This window comes from Ceratina calcarata, unplaced genomic scaffold (assembly GCF_001652005.2).
Source record: "Ceratina calcarata isolate Rehan_Ccalc_2016 unplaced genomic scaffold, ASM165200v1 scaffold379.2, whole genome shotgun sequence".
In the NCBI taxonomy this organism is placed as follows: Eukaryota; Metazoa; Arthropoda; class Insecta; order Hymenoptera; family Apidae; genus Ceratina; species Ceratina calcarata.
Genome location: NW_017161115.1, coordinates 745939 through 753092, shown reverse-complemented (window position 1 = coordinate 753092; position 7154 = coordinate 745939). Strand labels below are relative to the sequence as shown.

The 7154-nt window shown below is 42.9% G+C and overlaps 1 long non-coding RNA gene across 1 annotated transcript in view; it reads right to left on the bottom strand.

Annotated features, from left to right (window-relative positions):
- The window catches only part of LOC113464465 (uncharacterized), a 24023-nt gene extending 19370 nt beyond the window's left edge, over positions 1-4653 (bottom strand). Inside the window, exon 1 of the long non-coding RNA XR_003389322.1 lies at positions 4462-4653. This is a non-coding gene — a long non-coding RNA (uncharacterized LOC113464465). The remainder of the gene's footprint in view (positions 1-4461) is intronic.
- Positions 4654-7154: the final 2501 nt, after the last annotated feature.

Sequence of the window (7154 nt, the reverse complement as noted above, 5' to 3'; positions counted from 1 at the left end):
ATAATGTTTACTAATAATATTCACTGAACAAAGAATTCATCAATTAAATCGAAGAAAAGTCGTACTATTATTCCTATTGATTCACTCTGTGTAAGAAGTAGGTCGCAATGAATTCCCTGCACTATAAATTGGTCACTCCCACCGCCTGCGCGCATAAACTATCTAAAAAAAAAAAAGAGAGAAGAAAAAACACAGGAAGGACTCGTGGCGAGAATTACGGCACGTTTTATCGGAGCGGAAGTGACGAGCGCGGAATTCGCGTGGCTGAAACGCGATCGGGGTCGCTAGACGTTGGTGCACGAAAATAAAAGACGGCCAGATTTCACTCGCGGCCGGCCAACTTCCTGGCTTTCCCCGCGAAATCCGCTTAACACGCTCTCGCGGCACGAGAGGAGTTGAACGCGCGTAACAAGTACCGGTCCCCGGGGCCCGATCATCGTGCCGGATGGACGGACAGACGGATGCATGGATCGAAATAAAGAATTCGGCCGACTCTGCTCGTACGTAAGAAAGCGTGCGAAACCGCGGGATCAGATAAAAGATAACGGCCGACCTTTACGTAAAATCGAGCGGCGCATTTGCATGCGAGCTAGGCGTTACGTAAAATCGCGCGTGGCTATCGCCGCGGTGAAATCGAACGAAATGCTAAAGTGGATATCAAGGTTCAATAACTTCGTTATTTGCACGGTTAATGACAACCGCTGGCTCGGAAATCGGAATTCGAACCGCGCCAGCAACTCCCGGCATCTGTTATGAATTCATCGTCTGCGGATTCCCATCTTCTAAAAGCCGTGTTCCAGCTTAATCGAGTATGAAATTTTTATACATGCGTAATACAAATTTAATTGAAATCCAGTCGACAATCAGTGCGTAGTATGATCTGTTATAAAATATGTTAATGCTCTAATTATACAAATATTTGGACAAACTCCTACTATTCGCAAATGAAATGCTAAATGAAACGAGCGTTTATTATCTGAACGAGCTAATTATTTAATGCAACGTTTGAGTTCTACTGCATTCTATATACGGGCAGGCGAAAGATAGAAATGAAGAAATGGAGCACAAAGTTTAACTGGCTGTGTGACGCTGGGTTGTTTCATCATCTTGGAAACGGGAAACGATCGCGTGGACTTTACGGGACGGGATCGCGAGCGGATCGGTACTAATCGGGGCACCGCGGGCAATCAACGATAGTTTTTCAGCCGCGCGTGCACGACGGCTCGGCGTGGCGTTGCATCGACGCGACGCGGGCTCCAATTATGACTCCGCTCTAATAGCGCTTAATTTTCCAAGACCCTCGGCTTAATTAAGACTCCTGGGAACCTGCCCGGTGGACGCCTGTCCAAATCATTCGTTCCGTGCCTTTTGACGTTATCACCGATTTTAAAACGCTTATCATTGCTCAGATTAGAATTAATCAATAAAATCGGTGAAACTCTGGTTAAGTAACAAAATTCCTAAATGAATTATATGAAGATAATTTGCTGTTAATTAATCTCTTTAACAATCTTATCGAGGAATGTTGTATGAAATCTCAATGATGCGGAAAATATATATGCACGTAATATACAGTCAATTAAAACCGTGTTCGTTTCGATTAGTTAAACTGAAAGCAGTTACATATGTAGAAATCAAGGAACGTTTGTAACGATCATCGCTAAGTACACGTTAACTAAAGTTTAACGTTCATCTTTCATGCTTAACACAATTCCCTAGTCCTGTAATAAACTACGAAACGTATATGCATCGCAGCGTACGTTCGCTTGGCTGTGCGTTTTTCCAGGATCGATTTTGTCCGATATAATGCGATTTAACACGCGGCTGGAATCACAGCTTGGTCAAGGTGAACGATTACCAAACGCGTTGCTCGAACGCAGCTATCGATGCTTGTCTCGATACGCCTGGTGGAGTCGCTGTCTAAAAAATTTTCTTACAAAAACCATGGTCAATCTCCGGGATCCATTGTTTACTACCGTGACTCTGATTTGAGAATAATGTTTCACTATTCAAATAATATTGAAATATTTTGCATGTGTAAATTACTTAAAAATGAAAGGACAATAATTACATGCGTTATAATTACCATACGCTCGTGATTATAATTGCAGATTTCATGTGTTTATGGAAGATTTACATAGGCATGNCGAGTATACTCGTCGTTGGCAATGGGCCTTCAAAAGAGCCTGCATGTTATAATATATTTAAAGCAGGACGAGTATACTCGTCCTGGCAATGCGTGACACCCTGCCAAAGACGAGTATACTCGTCCTTGGCAGCGAATGGGTTAATCTGAACAAAATGTGTGTTCATTGAATTTAGTTGATTGTCTGAATTGCAGTTTACTGAATTTTCGAGTTGCAATAACAAACGATCTGGCGTTCTCAGCAAGCTGGATCGTTGGTTAGAACCGCGACCGGTGCATCGACCAGCACCGACTTAGGCGTGGTTCTTGCGTAATGCAAAAGCGAACGAGTTTGCCGGCTCGTTTAATGCACACCTATAAGTATGCATTTACTGTACGTGGCTGCGCGACCTATGCGCTGTCCCGGGGATCTCGTAACGGGCCGATAAGGCGCAGAAATTCATATTCGCACGCGAGATCCTGCGAGCGCAAAGCGACGCGATTGTTACCGCCCTGCCCGATAGAAAGTAGAAAGCAGGCAGAATTAAGGAAATGATGTGGCTGAATCACTGGCAAAAATCAGGCTTCGTATATTTCGCTGCTTTATATTTTACGTGTTTTTTTTTTTATCTCGTTATCTCGTGCAAGAAATCGATCAGCTGTTTCGGTTTCTGTACGATTAATAAGGATCAAAGGAAATCGTCGACTCGGCAAATGATATGCGTCGCTCGCTAATTGGATGCACTCGCCGCGTCTGTTAAAATTGAACGCGAACGTTTCTTAATTTTTCGTTGCATCGATCTTCATAAAAGACGAACCGGCAGGCAAAAATCGGTTCGGCAGAGTTACGTCAAAATGTTTCCCCGCGTAATCACAGTTAATATCGGACTGAATATTAGTACAATACTCGGGAACGTCTGCTTTCACAGACGCAGCATCCAATTTTCCAGCGCGAGCAGGAAATGGATTTTTCATTTCCTCCCCCCCTCCCCCCTCGCCGGTCGCTTGATAAGATCTGTTCGAACGACAGAGATGAACTCTCTTTGGCTGCGCGCATCCTGCGTGCTCGACTGGCTCAGTGTCAGTGAGTCTCACGTTTTAAATTCTCTACGTCGAAACGCGTAAGAGGAGCGTAAACCTCTCCATGCTTCGCAATAGTAATCATCCGTAGCGCCTGCAAGACTGTTCAGCTGCGAAACTTGCTAGACTGTCCGTGTCCCTTTAGAGCGGAGCGAATTTCCTTGGATTAAACGCGCCGTTTTCGCGAATGCTAAACTTTTACGACTCACATTCCCTTCACACTCGACTGTCAAACGCATCCCGTGTCATTTACTAGTTTTCTCTTTTAAGGAATCTCCCAAGTTTACACCTTCTGACATATTAAATTGTATTTCGTAAAAAAAATTAATACAATGAATTATAATGTAAGATGGTATATGAATTTTCTTATGAAAATAATCGAATTATTAATTTTCTGATAAGATCGTGATAGTTTGTGAAGAAGGTAGCAAGCTGGATCGCGTGATTAATTATCCGCTAAGCGCAATAATTACGAGATAGCATAACAGGCAGTAGAAACACGATGGGAGCTCGTTTGGCTAAACAATGTAACATAACGTTACACGGTGCGTGCGGGTATTTGCAGATAGATCAAGGAAAGACAGGAGGGGGGGGGGGGCATTAATGCGCGATTCAGCCGGACGGGAAATCGAACGCGACGACTGTAATGAGACTTTATATAATACGATCGTAATAACGTTCGAAATCGATTCGACGTTGTATCGCTTCGCGTGCCACATTATTACATTGTTATTGCGCGAGGCGAACGGCATGGCGATTGAAAAGCGTGGAAGAAGCGGGTCGATCTCTGCCGCTAATTGTGTCAAGAGAATCATGCGGAACCTGTTAATTAGTCCGCGTTACGCTTACAAACACAATTTACGGTTTCCCTCTTAACACTAGATCTACCAAGCAGGGTCATAATGACTTGTCTGGCATTTCTTTCAATCATTACTCATTTTTAGTATATTTTATTTTCTAAAATTTTGTATGACTTTTCCTGGAATATGCAAATAACTAATTTTGTAAAACAGTTTTTTTTTTTTTGTCTTTTTGATGCAAAATTGTATGCAGTATACCTCCATATACCGAAATGAGTCATTTTGATCCTCACGGGACGCAGGTTAAAAGCGTAATTATTTTGAAAATTATTATTATCATTATCAGTTTATTACTCAATTTTCACTCATAATTGCTATGTCTTTTCTTATGACTTATTAATTTGAAAAACAAGTCATTTTGACCCCCTCCGGTAGAAACAGGTATACGTCAATCACCGTGTTAAGCCGTCCCTTTTGATGGTCCCATCGTTTAGCAAAACGTTGCATCGCATCGATTCATTCGCATGTATTCACAACACTCGTAGAATTTGGTGTAAGTCGGACGGTCACCGAAATCCAGCACAGCCCTGAACGCTTTGATCGTGAATGACAACTTTCTGTGTAGAAGGGGACGTGAAATTCGACGTGAAATTTCGCTACGATCGTACGTGAGCCCGTAGGTCGTAATTAGAGCGTTCGGTACATTTTTGTTCTTGTCCCGCGCGCTGGAAACAACGCGACGCGGTGTCGTATCTATCTGTTAACCACGCTCCAGTCGCAGCCCGCTCAGTTCTGCTCGGCCCCGCTCTTGCGCAATGCAAAATGCGAGGCTGGCCAAAGCGAGCTCGTTACACGCGAGCCCGTTCGCGGTCTCGTTTTATAACGAGGCTGGAGCGGTTACCCGGGACAAAACAAGAGGGAAAGACGCGATTCATCGTTCACGCTGATTGGACGCTAATACCTTGCCGAGGTTTTGGCTCGCGAAACCGGATCCGCGTCGAAATGCGTTTCCTTCTTCTCAAATTCTCCTGTTTATGTAACGCCCGCGAGACCACAACCACCGGAGATCGCATAACACCTCTGTTTCACACGTTTCTTATATGTATATATTTTTATTATCTTATAATAATATTTTAATTTATAGAAACACGATAATTGTCAATCAGATAAACCAGCGTCATTTTCTTAATTGAACTACAAAGCCTGTATACCACCTCAATTCTAATTGTTTCTTATAAACAGAATCTTATAATAATATTCTATTATAATTTGTGGTACGAATGTATAAAAATATGATAATTGTCGACGAGATGAACCAGTATAATTTTCTTGATTGAACTGTTCAATTTGTTTTAGTGCTCACAAAGCCTGCGCCCGAGGTAACGGTTAATGCAATCCTCAGAGGGGTGGTGGCTCAAAGTTAACAGACACAGCGTGCGCGAACGATGCGTTTAATTATCATCGACAAGCGCGACGTAACCGAGAGCGTGGAAGTGGTCGCGGGAGACCAACGACAGACGGGCAGGACAGAGCAGACAGAAGGACGCGGTGCAATCCCGTAGAAAGCCGGCGACGTTAATTTCGAGGATCGCATCAGATATATACGTCGCACCTTGCCAGGACCGGCTCGTAATTCACCGATTCCGTCGGATTTACGGCTGCAATTCTCTCCCGGCCCCGACCAGACCCCGCGACCCCCGGGCCAACGGAATTGACAACGGATCTGCATAAAATCGCGCCGCGATAATGAATTGCGCTCCGGCGCAGATCAAATATTTCCCTGGTTCCAATGAAATTTTATCGAGGAATCCGATAGCGGACATCAGGCATCGAATGTTATAATCTCTTGCAGATTATTGCAAGTACATGGAACATCTCATTATAAATAAAGCATTGTATAATATTACACTCTTTCTGTCGTTAATATTTTTCTCTCTTCAAATTAATGGTACATGTACGAGGAATTATTTAATTATCCAGATTTTATACTCCGTCAGGCTTTTAATGAAAAATTCCAAATCGAATGAAGCCCCTGATGGAAAATTTATACCTCGGAAAAATGATTCCAGATCTAATGTTTAATTAAAAGATCATCTCGTGATAAATGTGAATTTTTGTGAGTGTATTTATAAAAATTTCATAACATATCATTTATTTATTATTTCGAAAGCAAAACTAAGAGAATGATATTTGTGCAAGCTAAACTTCATCTCCACATTTTATGAACATGATCATTAATTAACGCCAGCCAAACGACGAAGTTGTCGCTTTTGAGACTGAAATCGATTGAAACTCGCTGAATCCACGAACCAGCTGAAAGCATAATTTTCGGAAAACTTCCAGATACCGGAGGAACTTATAGTATCGAGTATGTTAATTATCATATGAAACTTGTCGAATCTTGCCGTTGCAATTTTAATTGGCTCATTAGAAATTATGTTAGAAAATTCCGATTTATACGAATTATTGAGAAATTCGTATTTTAATTTTGTCACATCGTCAAGTTGATGATTCATAATAAATCCGTGAGAGATTGAAGCTTCCGGACGGCGGTAAGTATCGGAGACACGACAGCCGGTTTATAAGCGCGGGGTAACGCCTTCGGCTCGGATTCTAGAGCATGAACTTATCGGGAGCGAGCCGGCGAACGCTATCATTGCGCAACCCACGACTCACAATGCCTCGGGTCCGAGCAAAAAGTGCGCCGAGCGAACGAGCTCCAGGCTGACTAGACTACTGCTCGACCGATCGAACTATCGAGGGGATTGGTCGAGGTACGTGCACGGCAACCGTTCGAAAGGGAAATCGGTTTCTTCGTCGCGGACGAAAATCGTGCACGCCAACCAGCTATTCCAATTAGCGTTGCGATTTTTGGTGATTTCGTTCGCGCGGAGTACACGAACGGTATCTGGTATCGAAATCTAACTAGAATCATCTGAACGCAAATTATTCCGGACGTGACGCAGTGATTGCTGAATCAGAATTAGAAATTTTATCTGGAAAAATCGAGCAGATTTATAACACCTAAAGCGCGTGATTAATTTCTTGGAACGGCGTACGTTGAGAATATGCGTATAATAATTTTTTAATATTAAAATCGCAGCACAACGGGCGAGTGCAGTTGATACAGGTAGAATAGCTTTTCTCTG